The sequence below is a fragment of the Corvus hawaiiensis genome, chromosome 16 (assembly GCF_020740725.1).
Source record: "Corvus hawaiiensis isolate bCorHaw1 chromosome 16, bCorHaw1.pri.cur, whole genome shotgun sequence".
Classification (NCBI taxonomy): Eukaryota; Metazoa; Chordata; class Aves; order Passeriformes; family Corvidae; genus Corvus; species Corvus hawaiiensis.
The window spans coordinates 3,532,862-3,548,287 of NC_063228.1; the positions used below are offsets into that span (position 1 = coordinate 3,532,862).

The 15,426-nt window shown below is 42.2% G+C and overlaps 1 protein-coding gene across 1 annotated transcript in view; it reads right to left on the minus strand.

The window, feature by feature from the left end:
* The window catches only part of PRKAR1B (protein kinase cAMP-dependent type I regulatory subunit beta), a 91,832-nt gene that overhangs the window by 60,715 nt on the left and 15,691 nt on the right, over nucleotides 1-15,426 (minus strand). The window lies entirely within an intron of this gene.

Below are 15,426 nucleotides of genomic sequence, written 5' to 3' on the forward strand. Positions count from 1 at the left end.
ATCTACTTGACTTTATGTGAAACTTCTAGTAACTATGAAAGGCAGCCAAGTTTAAACAACTCCCAGAATTTGTAAAAACTAATTAGCGATTTTCTGATTTAGTTTCACAAAAGAGCTACCTAACAGCACAATTTACTTCTCTCCTACCAATATTTTCTGTTGCTTTGCTCCCCGTCGACAGCTCCTTTACTTTGGCCACCAATTTAATATTGATTAATCCTCCTTCCTGTAGCAGCTCCCACTGATGTCCAAGGAGCTCCTCCAGTGTATAAAAGCTTGTTTGCAGAGATCAACTTTCGGGATCAGATACTCTGTAATTTTATTCATCAGCCACAATAGCAAAGCATATTCAAAAAGTGTTCAACACAGGTAATGGTTGCTTATCCTTCTTAATAAAAAGCCCAGAGCACAACAGGCAGAGAGCACCTTTTAACAGCCAACTAACATTAAAATAAATACACTTCACAAAGCTTTCCATCGTTTGCTTTTTTGCTGCCATTCATCCTTTCCACTGCTCTGGTGCATAGAGTTTCTATCAAGCTGCAGATCGCATCCTACAGCTGGATTCTCCTCTGCCCTGAGAGCTGACACAGTTAGATGTCATTGATAAGTATTGATTTACATCTGCAAGGATCTTCTACTGCCTCAATCTTCTATCTGACCCATTAGCAGCATTAACTGTGGAATAACCATGTGCATCTGAGGGACTGCTCGAGTTCTACAGTGCTTAAAACTGCTTGGGCCTTAGAAAAGGAAGAAGTGCAGTGGCATCTCCACGGGGAATCAATTTATCTGGAACCCAGCAAGCCAGGGACAGAGCCCACCCTGCTGGGAGCCCCATGGGGATGCTGTGTCAGGAGGAGCAGCCCGTCCATCCCTGCAGCCACTGTGGTACCCCCGAGCCCTCCTTTTGCCCTGCTCCCTGATGAGGCACAGGCTGGTGCCTCAGCACTGAACCTCATGTCTTCTCACCCAAAGGGCTGCAATTCTCTCCCTTACTTCGCATTCCACACATTTTCACATGTGTAAAGGGAAAGCAGCTGTGCCGTATTTTTAGCTTAACTAGTTGAAAGGAAAAGCAAAGGAAGCTAAAATCAGAAGTATTATTTTGCACTATTGAGCATATTAATGATGCCTTTCCAACCTCATCAACATTCCCATCGAAACTAACATGTTAATTTATATTCTTCATATAGTACTAATTACGTGTACAGCAGCATGGTAGCCTGTACGAGGAGCTATCTCACTACAAGAGAGGAAAACATAATGTTCTGATTCTGACCTCGTGATGGGATACATAATTAATTACTCCAAAGAACACTGATTATAATAGGAGTAAAATGTGTTTCTGAGAGATGCTTTGAATATCATGTAACTACAAAAGATGCAAAAAATAGTTTTATTTAGAGGTGGTGCCAGTGACGCAAAGTTCATTTGAAAAGGCACAGGAGTAAGGCAGCTCTGACTGTACAGCCCTCCAGCACTGCAAAGAATGGATGTTCTCCACTTGCAAAGAGCTATGAAGGAACACTACTATGAACACTACCACTGTTTTTTCCACCCTGTTCTCCTTCAACTATACCTGTAACTGAAGCACTTCTTATCTAATCAAATGCACAGATATGTCAACAAAAGCATTAAGAAAATTACACACATTACAAGGAAATTATACAGGAATTCTTTTCTGTGAGGGTTTTGAGGCACTGGAACAGGTTTTCCAGAGAAGCTGTGGCTGCCCCTGGATCCCTGCAAGTGTCCAAGGCCAGGCTGGATGGGACATGAAGCAGCCTGGGATAGAGGAAGGTGTCCCTGCCCATGGCAGGGGGGTTGGAATGAAATGGTAGTTAAGGTCCCTTCCAACCTAAACCATTCTGTGATTCTATGATACACTTTTCATTTAGTAAGGACAAAAGAAGGTTAAAAAACCTGATTTACCAATTTTTCATACTAAGGAACAGACTGAACTCCATGTGATGTCTTGTACACTCCCATTGTCTAGAAGTTCTAGCAATATTTAGCTAAGAGAAAAAAAAGGTGCACTCCACAGATGTGCATTAGCTCCTTCACCTCCAATGGTGGCCACCCACTGCAGGTACAGCAGTAGAAGTCTGTTCTCTGGGTGCCTACAGGCCTTTAGAAAAGGATTTGTGAACAGAAGACAGTGTAAAAAGGGTTTCCAGGTCTTACTGCTTTAGCTTAGACTTTCAGAGCACGAGGCAGCAATTTTGCAGCCGTGCTAGAGGCAGCTCAGAGAGCAACAGGGATGTCCAGCTCTGAGCAGCTCACACCCTGCAGTTTCTCTGACAAGAAATGGGCTTGGAAATTGCATTTGCATCATCTGGATTTTCCTCTTTTGCCAGGGCACAAACAGCCCTTCCTTCCTCTCTCACAAGGCAGCACCTCCACAGAAAGATTTACATCCACACAGCATTTGGGGGAGTTTTAACATAAATACATATTTTGACAACTTTAAGCCAGCCAGCTTGAAAATTCGGCTAAAGTGCTTTTAAGAAGTACTGCTGGTACATAATATATCATGTGGGGTTAGCTGAGACAAAGGTTTCATTAATAGCACACTTAAGAAATTCTGTAAGATGGGTGCAGATTTAAAACATCTATTAGATTCCCCTATAATCTCACATGGGTAAATAACAGGAACAGCCACCGAGATTTTGAAGCAATTCCAGTTTCAAACAAGATAAGCACCAAGACCACAGAAAATTTCTCAGCCACAAAGCTACACCTGCTACAAGGACCTTCAAAGTCAGGTGTAACACACTGTAGGAGCCAACAGGTAGAGGAGCTGAGGCAAAATGCAGTTAGAAAAGTGTAAAAGAGGCAACACTTTTCTTGTGATAGTCCACGTCTTGCTTTATACACATCCCTGACCCGCTAACGCAGACTTGTTTACACACTGCAGTATAGGGCTTCGTTTTTTCACACACAATAAAAATTTCAACTAATTTGTATACTTGTGGTGATCTCCATTTTAGCCTCCAGGGGCTAGGGCTGGGAAGTACGTTTTATACCGCTTCTATTTTCTTTGTTACTTCGTACCTCTCCTTTTTAATAACCTTGATCACAGTGACCCCAGGTGGCAGAGACAACCACGGCTGCTCTCAGAAGCTGAGCCAGGCCTTCATAGTCCATCGTGATGCTGAAAAGTCCCCGTGTCCCAACCCAGAGTCCCCAGAATGGGTCCGGGACAGCTCAGATGCTGCCATGGGACTGGAGAGGGCTCAGTCAATAAAAGCCCCTATGGGACAGAGCAATCAAAGGTTTTAATCTCAGAACCTTCACTCCTCATTGACCCATGGAGGTCTCCCTAACAAGTCTTCAACTTTGCTTGAGCCCAGCAGCACAAAGATCTGTGTCTGGGCTAATTGAGGCTGCTGAGAGGCCCGGTGAAGGATCTGGCACAGCCAGGCAGCTGCTTTGCCCCAACTCATAGTTCTGTATTACCAGCTTGCTCTGCAGACATGCACAAGGTTGATTATCAAAACGAGACACAGACCTAGATATGACAAAAACCATTAAGTATTTTCCAACACCTTGATTTTAATAGAACTTAGGCACCTTAATACCTTTCTCCAAACCTCATCTGCCCCACTTTGCTGCTCCAGCTGCCTCAACAGCTCACTGATTTTTCTTTATACCGCCCAGAAAAATGTCAGCTGATAGAAGTTTGCATTTTGTGACCCATCAGGTAGGACAGCACAAATAAAAGCATCACCAATGCAATATACAAAATTAACAGTGGGCAGACAACTCCCAGTAGCTTTTCCATCTTTAAGAACCTGTGTTATGTCACAGTAGAAGGGATCAGTGAGGCATCTCTGTTCTGGTGAGAGCCACACCACAGCCAGGGCATGGGTAAGGCTTTGCTCAGAGCCTGCACTCCGGAAGAGAAGAGTGTGCTTTAGAGTTGATGTAAACAAATTAATTTAAGTACAAAGGGAAACTTTTCAAGCTGCTCACCAGAAGAAAAGTCGAACTCAGCAGAACAAAATCTCCAACAATAATTATTACATAGTTCTTAAATTTGTATCAATTAGCCATCACGTACAACACTAACTTTAACTTTACATGTGTGAATTTTAATCTTGAGCCAAACCAGCTCTGAGGGAAGGAAGGACAGGGCACACCAATGCCCGTCCCGTGAGGTTGCTCACCGATTGCTGCTGAAGAGCTCCCTAGTAACAATGAAACTATCCTGCCACTGCCAGAGGGTGTCACTACGGCACCGGGACAAAGCAACAAAACAAACAAAACAGATAAACAAGAAATGTGAAGAAATCTATCAGAAACAAGCTCTATGTAACCTTCACATGAATTGTTCATCATCTCACCCGTGGGCTTTCAGAACGTGCTTCTGGAGTCAGGGTACAACATCACACTTTTTTTTTCCCCTGTATCTCTGGTGCTCTCATCTGATTTCTAACACTAAGTCTTCAAAGGAAGAAAGGAACTACCTATTAGAGTTGTTTGCAGAATGTCTGTTGTTCCCACACAAATTCATCTTGTTTTCCATTAAAGCATCCTTTGAAAATGAAACTATTCTAAAAGCACATCGTTCGTATTCACAATAAACATATTTGTAAGGCAACTCTTTTCACAGAAAATTGCTGCAAAAGGAACCTAAATTTTCACATATTGACATAGAGCTCAGGTAGTTAAAAAGAGCCGACACTGAGCATGTTAAAGTGATCTTGAGTGCTGAATTTGGTAAAAATCCTAAACCAGAAGAGGAAGTCAAAAAGCCAAAGAGCACAGTAAATGAAAGCACTCAGAAGCCTGTGATAAAGATACCCCTGCAGTATAAGGAAGATGCCAAAGTGCACCAAATCAGTAAGGTTTATTGTCTTTGTAGTCTAAATGCAATTGACTTACTACCAGCAAATGGCAGGAGACAGATGACCATGAGCCTCTATTAATATTATATATGATGGCCAAGAAACATGATAGATGTTGGAATGTATGAAGAGCTCAATCAGGACATGCATGTAAGGGATCAGGCATTGCAGAGTGTTGGTAGCTGCTGCTCTGAATGTGACTGGTGCCAGAGGGTGGGGTGACTGTGAAAAAAGAGAGCATCAAGTCCCAGATTCCACAACACGCTGCTGGAGCAACTGAACAGCTTCATTTCAACTGGTATTTTGGTACCAGGGTAAACTGACTGATGCTGCTGAGGACAGTTTTGATTAGGAAGGGCTGCTCCTGCAAAGTGTTCCAGAGCTCTTGTCAACCTGTCAAGGAATCAAACCTTGTGCTCTAATAATAGAACAATAATTTAATATTCTTGGAAATAAGTTCTAGTCAAAGCACAGGATTTAATAAATAAGAGAAGAAATGTGACACATTTCATACCATTAGAGAACAGTAGGTAAACTTGGACGAAACACAACTTTTCACTGTTTTAAACCAGGTTTCTAAAAGCAAAGGAAAATCTGCATGGATGTTGTAACCTCATTGCAGAAAGCAGCTGTATGAGGAACATGGGTCAGCTGCAGTGATTAAACTGTCAGGACTTGAAATTAGGGCACTGCTACAATATTTTAATATAGCAAATCCAGTCTATCATGGTGAAGGTTCAGTTGGCTGTTCTGGGAATTATTAGGATGTCAAAAGGCCAAAGTCTATTTCTGGATACTGAAAAGTAATTCCCATTCACCTCATACGATAATGATGTCCCTCTGCTAGGGGAAAGAAGAGCAAGCAATTCAAAGGCAGCAGCAAAATCTCCTTTAAAGTCTTTTCAACAAAGAGTAATATAAGAAGAAATTAAATTCAGAATATATGAAAGTCTGTTGGTTTGTATCTCTTGTTTCTACCTGACTTTCACTACAAATAGATCTCTCAGACTATCAGACAGACAAAAAATACAAAGATGTGGAAAACAGAGCTGGAATTTGGCTTAATGACAGCAGACTTGGTCTTTCATTACAAATGCAGAGAGGGATATCAGGAGCTCTAGCCTTTACGTGTACCTCGTAGTAACTGTAAATATATAACAGACTACCAGGACAGAAAAGTGTTTTCCTATTAATGAGAATTAAAGCTCTAGACTGAGCAGTTTATTCTGCTTACCTCAATTATCACATCTGGAAAATTACTTAATTCACGTCTCAGCCTTTACTTTAGGACATTCACTCACATGAGCAAAGAACTTTCAAACCCTCTGGGGTCATGGTACAAATCTATTTTTTTCACATGGTCATATCCACAAACAGAAGAATCAACTAAACTTGATCCTGCAAACAGTGATGATGATTGCCAATGTTTTCATTACTCAGATGGCACAGGATCAGGACCTAGGAGTGCAGGGCACAAGAACACAGGTTAGATGTGGTCAGGAAAAGAGTTTTTGTAAGAAACCATCACCGTGCACTGCTGGGAAATACTGAAGAAAATGGCTTAGGAACAAGCTTGGCTGTTTGGGCAAGAAAAGAGTGCTCAGTGCTGAGACGCTTGTGTTCAGTGTTGAACACTGGGCTCCTGGTCTGGGCAGCAGAGCTCCTCACTCAGCGGAGCTCTGGGTACCACTCACTGGGTGCTTCACCCTCTCCATCGGCAGCAAGACGAGCCGTGCGGTGCACAGCTTTCCTGACACCATCTAACACTGGCTACAAAATCTCAGAAGCTCCTAAATAAACCCCCAACCTTTGCAACTGAACTAAAACAATAGCCTAACAAGAGTCCCAGTATGTGCCTGTTTCAGACATCCAAAAATCAGTCGGGCTCCAAGCTGTAAGAGCTTGGCTTTCAGGAGGACCGATGTCATACAAGTGTTTTGTTCACAAGAGATGGCTGCTGACTCTTCATGAAGTGGAATAAATTTTCATGTCATCACATTTTGCCATCTTTGAAAAAAGTCCCTCACAATATTCTGGAGCACTTGAAAAAGTACTGCGAGAACCAGCAAGAGCAGAGAGCCAAGTTTGATCTGAAGGTTTCAAGCAATGGAAAAATCTGCCACATCCCAAGCTAATTTAAATTATGGATCAGTTCCCTGATTACTCTAAAATGAAAAACTAAACTTTTCCAGTCTGAATGTGCCCAACTTCAGCCACCAGCTTTTGGATCTCGCATGGATCTAACACGCGTCTGTTAAAGAGACCGTTGCTAGCACTTACCTTGCCCTCACAGATATGAAAAATTCACCTTCATTCTGCTTCATTAAACTAAACAAAGTCTCCATACACAAAACTGGGAAGATGTTGAGTGCCTTAAAATAGCATCTGATGTTGTTTTTTGGATATGCACTATTATATTTTCATTTTAATGCACCACACAGAGAAGCACATTGTACTTTTCTAATGCAAATTTCAGCTGTCAACAAGCATGTCTTTGGATGATGATTTCTAAATCAGAACTTGAATAAATACAAAAAAACCCAAATCCCTACAAAGTCGGGGGGGGAGGGGGGGGAGGGGTGTTGTTTGGTCTTTTTAATTTCTGAAAGCAAAAAGCAAGTTGAAAACCCAATTCCTTTTTCTGTCTTCTTTAAAAGAGAAAAACAGAGAGAAAAGGAATCTGGTGGTGCCAAAGGGTTAAAGTATCCCATTTCGGACAGTCTGAATATCCGAATTTAGCAGCTGACAGTGCATGGTGTGTCAGTCTCTTACAGCTGTTCCAATTGATTCAAAGACCATCTTTGTTTCTCGAAATCTTAGCAACTGTTACTTTTTTCCGAAGACAATGATAGACCAGTTGTTACCTCACAAGATGCGATGTACTTCAGGTCAAAGTCTTTAGTAAGGAACTTGTAAAACAAGAACTAAGTCATTGTTTGGGTTTGTCAGGGGTTTTTTTCATTAAAAGAGAGTTAGCAGCCTAACAGTCAAATAACTTACACTTGGTATTCCCATTAAGTGCACCGGAATGACAGAGAAATTTCATCTGGTTATTGAGCTGAATTCTCTCTTTCTATACAGTAAAAAAATCCCCCCACTGAATCTTGCAGTATTATAGGATATATTTTCGTTTGAAGGTCAGTTGCTGCCTCTCCAAACACGGTGTTACCAAGCAGATGTCACCTCATCATGGAAACGCACAGGTCGAACCATTCAGAATGCAAGGTGGGGATTTTCACGAGAACCTTGTAGGAGTTAAACATTCACTTCCCACTATATATCAAACAGTGGGAATATCCAGTTCCTTTAAGCTCTTTGAACACCCTCCTCTAAATGCATAACGAAGCAACTTAATCACAGAGTTGATCCTCCAGTGCCGGTACCGGTCATACCCCACTTGAAGACACCAGGCTTTCAAAGCCATGCAAGGCTGCAGAATCAGTCACCTAATGAAGACTCATGAGAGCAAGAGTAACTGTTGACAGGTTATCTGCAACCCTTCTGGGGGGGGTGGGAGAAAGGAAGCAGCATTTTAGAGAGCTTTAGTTGAAATAAACCTTGTTCGTCCCTGCGCAAAGACAAATTATTGCTTCCAGCTGCTCTGATGCAGAAGACAAAGACTTGCTGAGAAGAGTGGACGTTCTTTTTTTCAACCTTTATGTTTAATTCTGGAAAGCCTTAGCATTGAGTAACGTATTTGCAGAGCCACTGCCAGCTAATTGTTGTGTAAAGAAGCACACAAAGGCACGGTCATATATACTGCAGCAGTAGAAAAATTTTACAAGGCCTGTTAAATTCAGCAGTAGTCATAATTTTTCTGTTTTATATAGAGAGAGGTAAGTTTAGACTCAAGATTGTTTCACGAGTGTGCATGAATACTATTTGCCTTGGGCTATTTTTTCTAGATCTAAAAAGGATTTATGTAAATAACTTCTCTGCTTTAACTCTGTTTTTCAGAATGGGTGACATACTGCCCATATGTAAACCAGTGCTTTATGCAGAATTAAAAATAACCACCATTAGGCATGGAGCCACCAGTATTTGTGATGAAGAATATAAACTGTCTAACAAAACACTGAGGGTGAATCACAGCCCCTAAAAAGCTACGAACTGACAGTATTTGTTTCTCGAGATAAAAATATCCATAAATACCAAATGTGTGTGCTCTTAGTTTTGTTTAAGAGAGTAACCTACCTACCAAGCCAAATACTGACATCACAAAAAGTACAGTCTGCTGATGCTGTCAGGCTGTTGTAAGGGGATTGATACCAAAGCAGATACAATCTCCTTATGACTGCTGAGAGCACAACTTTGCATAACTAATTTAAAGACTGCTGCCTGCAGGCACCACAATGGTAATTAAAGACAATAATTCTTGGACAAATGAGACGGATGTACTGGAAAATAAAGTCAGTGCTAAATTCACAGCTAACCCTTCAACGGAGAATTGGGTCATTTATTTTCCAAACAGCTGGGCAACTCTACCTGGTTTCATTTCCATCTCTGCTGCCAGATGATTCTTGTCTCCAAAATCCCTAATTTTTTCTAGTTTAAGTAGTATTCCTCATTGGCAAGCTCCGATTCAGCAAGACTGAATGTGCTTCCACTTAAATACATGAATAGCTCCTTTGATATTCACAGCAACTCAATGGAACCACTCATAGTTAAACAACACACTTTTAAACACCATGAGGAATGAAGGCCATAAACAAGGCACAAAAGGCACAAAGAAAAGCTGGACTACCAGGCAGTTTACCTGGAAAACACCTTGGTGTTTCCCAAAGAGGAAAAGCTTTGTTTAGCGTGCCTTGGTAAATTTGAGTTTCCACTTTTTAGTTGTTTACAAGTACAATTCACAGGACAGGCAAATCATCCAACACCACTGACAATCAGAAAAAAGCCCCACACAGTGTGGTTTTGCACCAGCTTCTTGGTACCAAACCTGCTACATGTGCATAATATAACTTGTACATTCACACCTCCTCTGCCCCCCAAGCTGCCACTGTCTGCTGACAATGTCTTAAATTCCAGCACAGGTGGGGCATTCACGCCTTTACAAACCTTCAAGGGGTGCCTCTGCACAACACTGGGATCATGCTGCATCTCCTCTCTCTTTTGCTATTCCCAAAAAGCAAGGTGAAGAATCCTGTCCAACTCTGGTCACAAAATCCTAATGTAACTCAAGGAAGCCATGTTATGGATCAACAAAGCCCTCAGCCCCCACTCTGCCGTGCATCGCTGTGCAATTTCTCTCTCATCTCTTATTCTGTCTTTTCATCTCTCATCTTCCAAATGGTTTAGCTCAACATCTCAGGCATTCTTGGCAAGGCTCATTAAAGAGGTATCCACACATCTATTTCCATCCTCTGGCCTTGTCCAGTGACTAGTAAAGGAAATTAAGGTGCAGTTTTGCCATCATTTAGTTTGATTTGGGCCCCTGCTGCTGCCCAAAGAGGAGGTCCTGCCCAGCCCACTCCTTCCTTCCCCTTGCCAAAGCATTCTGGCAGCCAGGCACAGGGCAGGAGGAAGGACCTGCTCTGACTGGAAATAACCCTGCAGGGGAGGATCACCTTTCAGAGAGCTGCTCTGGCTCACCTGGCCATGAGAGCAACAGGAACATGCAGCCAAGGTTTGGCACTCACTGTCACTTCATCCTTTGGCTCCAGCTCAGACTTCAGCTTAAATCAGTGGTGAAACCATACCCTGAGTTTTCTAAGGTGTTTTGAGCACCAAACTTAGACACCTGCGGCAGTCAGAGTAAATATCCCACCTTAACACCCACGTGTGTTCAGTGCAACATGTAGAGGTACAGAAATACTAATGCAGTATCATGGGAAGGGAACTTTTCTTGCACTGTTCTGCACGCTGTAGGCATATACGAAGCACAGGCAGAAGTTAATCTGTGTTTGTTTCTTAACAAAAGAGTTAAGTTACAAATGCAAGGAAAACACAGGATGTGTAATGAATATGTCATAGCTGTGGCATCCTGTTTCTAAAATATCTTGCTCCCGAGTGGTGCCATCTTAAGTTTCTTCCACATATATGAGACTTTCCAGCTGGCCTGCAGCCAGAGCTTTAATAAAACATGGTATTATGTAGGAGTGAATAAAGCTTATAGCAATAATAATGTCCTTGAAATTCGCTAATCACCAGAGGTTTCAAGAAGATTTCAGTATGAGATAACAGGACAACCACCAAAATTCACATGGTAGCTATGGAAAGCAACTTTTCTCGTGATAAATTATGCCTGTACTGAAAGAAACCCCAAGTCACTACTGACCCAGATGAAAAATGTGTTTTCTGAATTTGAAGACAATACCTTGCTGCAATGGAGCTGCAAGCACTTCAAAAAACTTTAGGATGTAAAATGATTACAAATTGAAGAGATGGTCTAAGAAAATAAATATACTTACAGTAAAGACACAACTGCTAAGAATATTAGGGTAGGGGTGACCAACTGCATAAATACATGGTGAGGATTCATGGCCAAAGTAGCACTTTTGCAGCAAAGGATCCACTGATTCCAGTGGTCACATTCTAAGCAGGACTCAAAAATATCCCATTGCTGTGAAAAATGTAAAGAAACAAGCAAGACAATGGAGCAACTGGGGAGAGCTGAGGACAACAAAAATGGTAAGTAGGCTGAGGAACTTGGTCTGCAAAGTGCCAATGCTCATCTTTACATCTTGGTCCCAACAAGCACAAATATTAAAAAATGCGCTTTATCCTCCCACCTTTGCCATGCAGGAAACACACAAGAGTAAATGCAACACTGTGTACTGCTGAAATAAATACTGGAGTTTTGTCTTCAAGTTCATTTGCTGGTGCTTTTTTTATTCCTTTAGAAGAGCTCAACATTTTAGTAAAAGAATTAAATACCATTTTGTGCCTCTTGCTTTCAAAGCCGTTTCACACCATTATACTGTTCAAAGAAACCAATTTATTAATAATGCAAGTAATAAAATACACAAAAGTATTCTGAAAGCTGTTGCAAGCCTTACAGCTGCCTGTACATTAGTAATAAGTGCTTCCAAAAATTACATTAGCTAAACATTTATCTACTCTCTTTATGCCTTGATGAACAAGTTTGACACAGCATTTACGCACAGATATGGAGAACATTTAACCTTTCCACTTCTTTATGTGGTCAGGGGGCCACTGAGCTTCTTACAGGGACTGACAGATGGGGCTCATGACTCAGCAGAGCAGACTGGTACTGGTGACATCCTGGAAGCAGGAGGGACACTCCTGCTGCTCTCAGCCCTGCTCTCTCTCCTACTGGTTATTTCAGTTATATTTCCTTCTCCTCCTTGGCAATCATCAGCTTTGGGTCCAGCCTCCATTCCCACAGCAGCTCACCTCTGAACTTCCTCACTGCCCCCCTCTCAGTGGCTGGCCCTGTCCAGTAGAGACATAACATCCTGTCAATGAAATGATGAAAAGTTACTTTTTATTTTTATCCACAGAAGAAAAATGAATAATTTTTTCCTCTTGATTCCCCTTTACTATTCAACATCACAGCAGAGCCAAGTGGGTGTACTTGTATCCCAGCATTACATGATGAACAACAAAAAATCTTCATAGCTACACTGTGGGGTTAGAAGAGATTCATCAGAAGAGGTTAGAAAAAGGTCACTCAGACCGGCCCCTTGTCCCCAGTTTTGACTTTATACACCATTTCACAACTAGGAGGCCTTAGAGGACGTTAATCTGCTGGATATCCAAGAGTGGGAGAGGAAATAGAAGGCTGCCAAGTTATGGGTGTAATTCTATCTGTGCACAGACAGAAATCCTTCAGTGGCTGCAGAGCCAGAGCAGCAGCAGGGAGGCGGCGGCACCGCACCGGCCTCGCCAGCCTCGCCCACGTGCACAACTCCCCAGCAGCACTGACCAAAAGAAGGGGGGAAGCTGATGCAAGCTCTAAATCATCTTCAGAATGGGCCTGAATCATGAGATCTCATTAGAACCAGGAGGGATAAGATCAGCAAGGAAATTCCCCTCATCCAGCCATCAGGATCTACAGCACAGGCCCCTGAAGACAAACCGTGCGTTCCTGGTTATTCAGATGAGAACAGCAGCTCCTTACAGCTAAAACCGCATTCCCACTTCAGGTAATGGGCCACTGGCTTGGAGAGAACCAGGACTTTACTCCAGAGTTTAACCAAGTCCCATGAGAAAACACTGGACTGCCACGTCACTTTGCAGAGCTGCACTGTTCTTTGCACTATTAGCAACTCTTGAACATTTTGGCAAAAGTTGCTGATAATTAGCTCTGCTGCTTTTGGTACTGTTGCAGTTGCATTTCCCTTTTATTGCATTTTTCCTTATAATTTTACACCAGAGACTCTGTGTGTGCGTGTAGGACATAGATGGCAGCTCCATTTAAAGTATGGCACAGGAAAAGATGTGATCTAAAATAGGACTTCAAGAAAAGTATTTCCAACAGCAGTGCAAAAAGATACCTGTTTACCTTAACTTCAGCATGGCTTCTCATGCAATCAACCCTTCATGTGGAATATCTGGCACAGAGATAATATGCTACACTCTGCCTTTATAAATAAGGGTTTAAGTTTCAGAGGTGCCAAGCAGCAAGTGCAACACAGGTCAGAGCAGGCTAACATAAACATCTTTTTGAAGAAAGAGAAAATGTAGGAGTCATCCATGGTAAATGAGAAATTGCTAGTCCATCCTTCCCCCACCTGAACACCTCCTACATTTTGGTCAAACATGAAATTAGATGCAACAATGACAATATCTTCAGTGTAGAAAGCACTGAGGAAAACAAACACAAACCAATAAACACCACCACTGCAGCACATAAAATAAAATAACCTTACCTATCTTTCCACCATTCCAAGAGCCCAAATGAAGTAATTTACCACTTGCTTTACTCAACTACATATGTACATTAAGAAGATGCAGACTGGAACTGATGGCAATGGTATGCTCTGACTTGTTGACTTCTCCACATTTGACAAATGCAACCAGACAAGGGTAAGAGCATGATTTCAATTCATTCCTTCATTGCAATCTTGTCTGCAGAGCAGAATATGCATCCTTCTGGTGAGCTCCTTTTCTTTTTCCCCATGTCAGCAACAGCCTGCTGTGCACATCATGAGGCTCAAGTGAGGCCCCTGGCCACATCCCTGAGCAGGGAAATGGTCTATACCCGAACATGATCCAGGAATTCCTAAATCTTTTGACAGCAGAGGCAGAATACACCTGGTCAAGCCATAGTTTGCAAAAGCAAAGAGTCTACAACACACCTGCAGCACACACCTGAGAGCCTGCACATGTGTCTTCACTCCTAACACATATCCATGACAGGACAGAGGAAAATGGGACACAGGGAATGGATAGGAGAGACCATGATCATGATGTACAATCAGCACAGTGCAAGAAAAAGCACTTGCACTTCAGTGTTTGTCTCTCACCCTACTTTGATAACATATTACAGAAATGTCCTTATTCCAGCCCTAAAACCTCTCCTTTCAGTGCCTGTCACATCAGCATGCTGACAGTATAATCAGGATTTACAGCAGTTCTGAACAAGAATTCTCCTCTGAAAAAGCTAGAAGAAATGTGCAAAGTTCATCCTCTTCTAATTACTCCAGAAGTCTGCATGTTACCATATCATTAAGATTGCAAAGTAATTAAACTGTGTAAACATCTGCAAGAGGGAGCAAAATCTGCGCACTTGGAATGTGCTTTGGCTGCAAGTGTTTGAGTAGGACTGAAGGAGTGCGCTGCTCATGTTCTGCCAGGACTAAAACCATCAGTGTAGAGAAAGTTTTTGTCCTTTCTAACCATGGAAGCACAGAAAAGTGGGGTTGGTGATGAGTTCCTGGGCCTTATCTGCTGCGAGGCAGGACTGATGCTTGTCATTCCTGGCAGACCACAGTCTAATCCGTCCTTAATGGCCTCGAGTGGTGGAGACTCCACAACCTACCCAAGCAGTCAGAGACCTCTTCTTGGATCTGACTTGACTCTCTCCTGCTGCACTTTAAATTTGTTGTTCTTTACCCTCTGGCCCACAGAGCAGTTTAACCCTCATACAGCATTATTCACATGCAATTATAAGCTATTATTGCATCCCTCTGCTCCAGCTTTCACTCTGCAGGCCAAGCAATCCCATTCTTTCTTCAGAAGTGATGTTGTCTAGGTCTGTGATCATTCCCACTGCTCTTCCATGAACTTCCTCCATCTGTTTATCCTTGAAGTGCAGTGCCCAAACTGGACACTGTGTTCCAGCTGAAATCTTTCCAACACTGGGACATCTTGCATGTTCTGTTCAGTTACCCCAGTAAAACATTAGTATTTTCAAAAAAAACTTGACATTAGTTACTGTTATTCAGACCATGAGTCACAATAAGCTCCACGTAGTTTTTCAAGGAACTACCAAAACTGCAAAACTGTCTTATAGTTACAAAGGTGTTCTTCCTGCCTAAGGAATACTTCTCTGCACTCGGTTCAGTGTCAATCCATCCTGCTTTTCCTAGAACATTCCTTCAACCTGTCAGCATAATTCTGAATTCTGCCCTTGTCTCCCAGTGTTTTAGCAGCCGTTCCCATC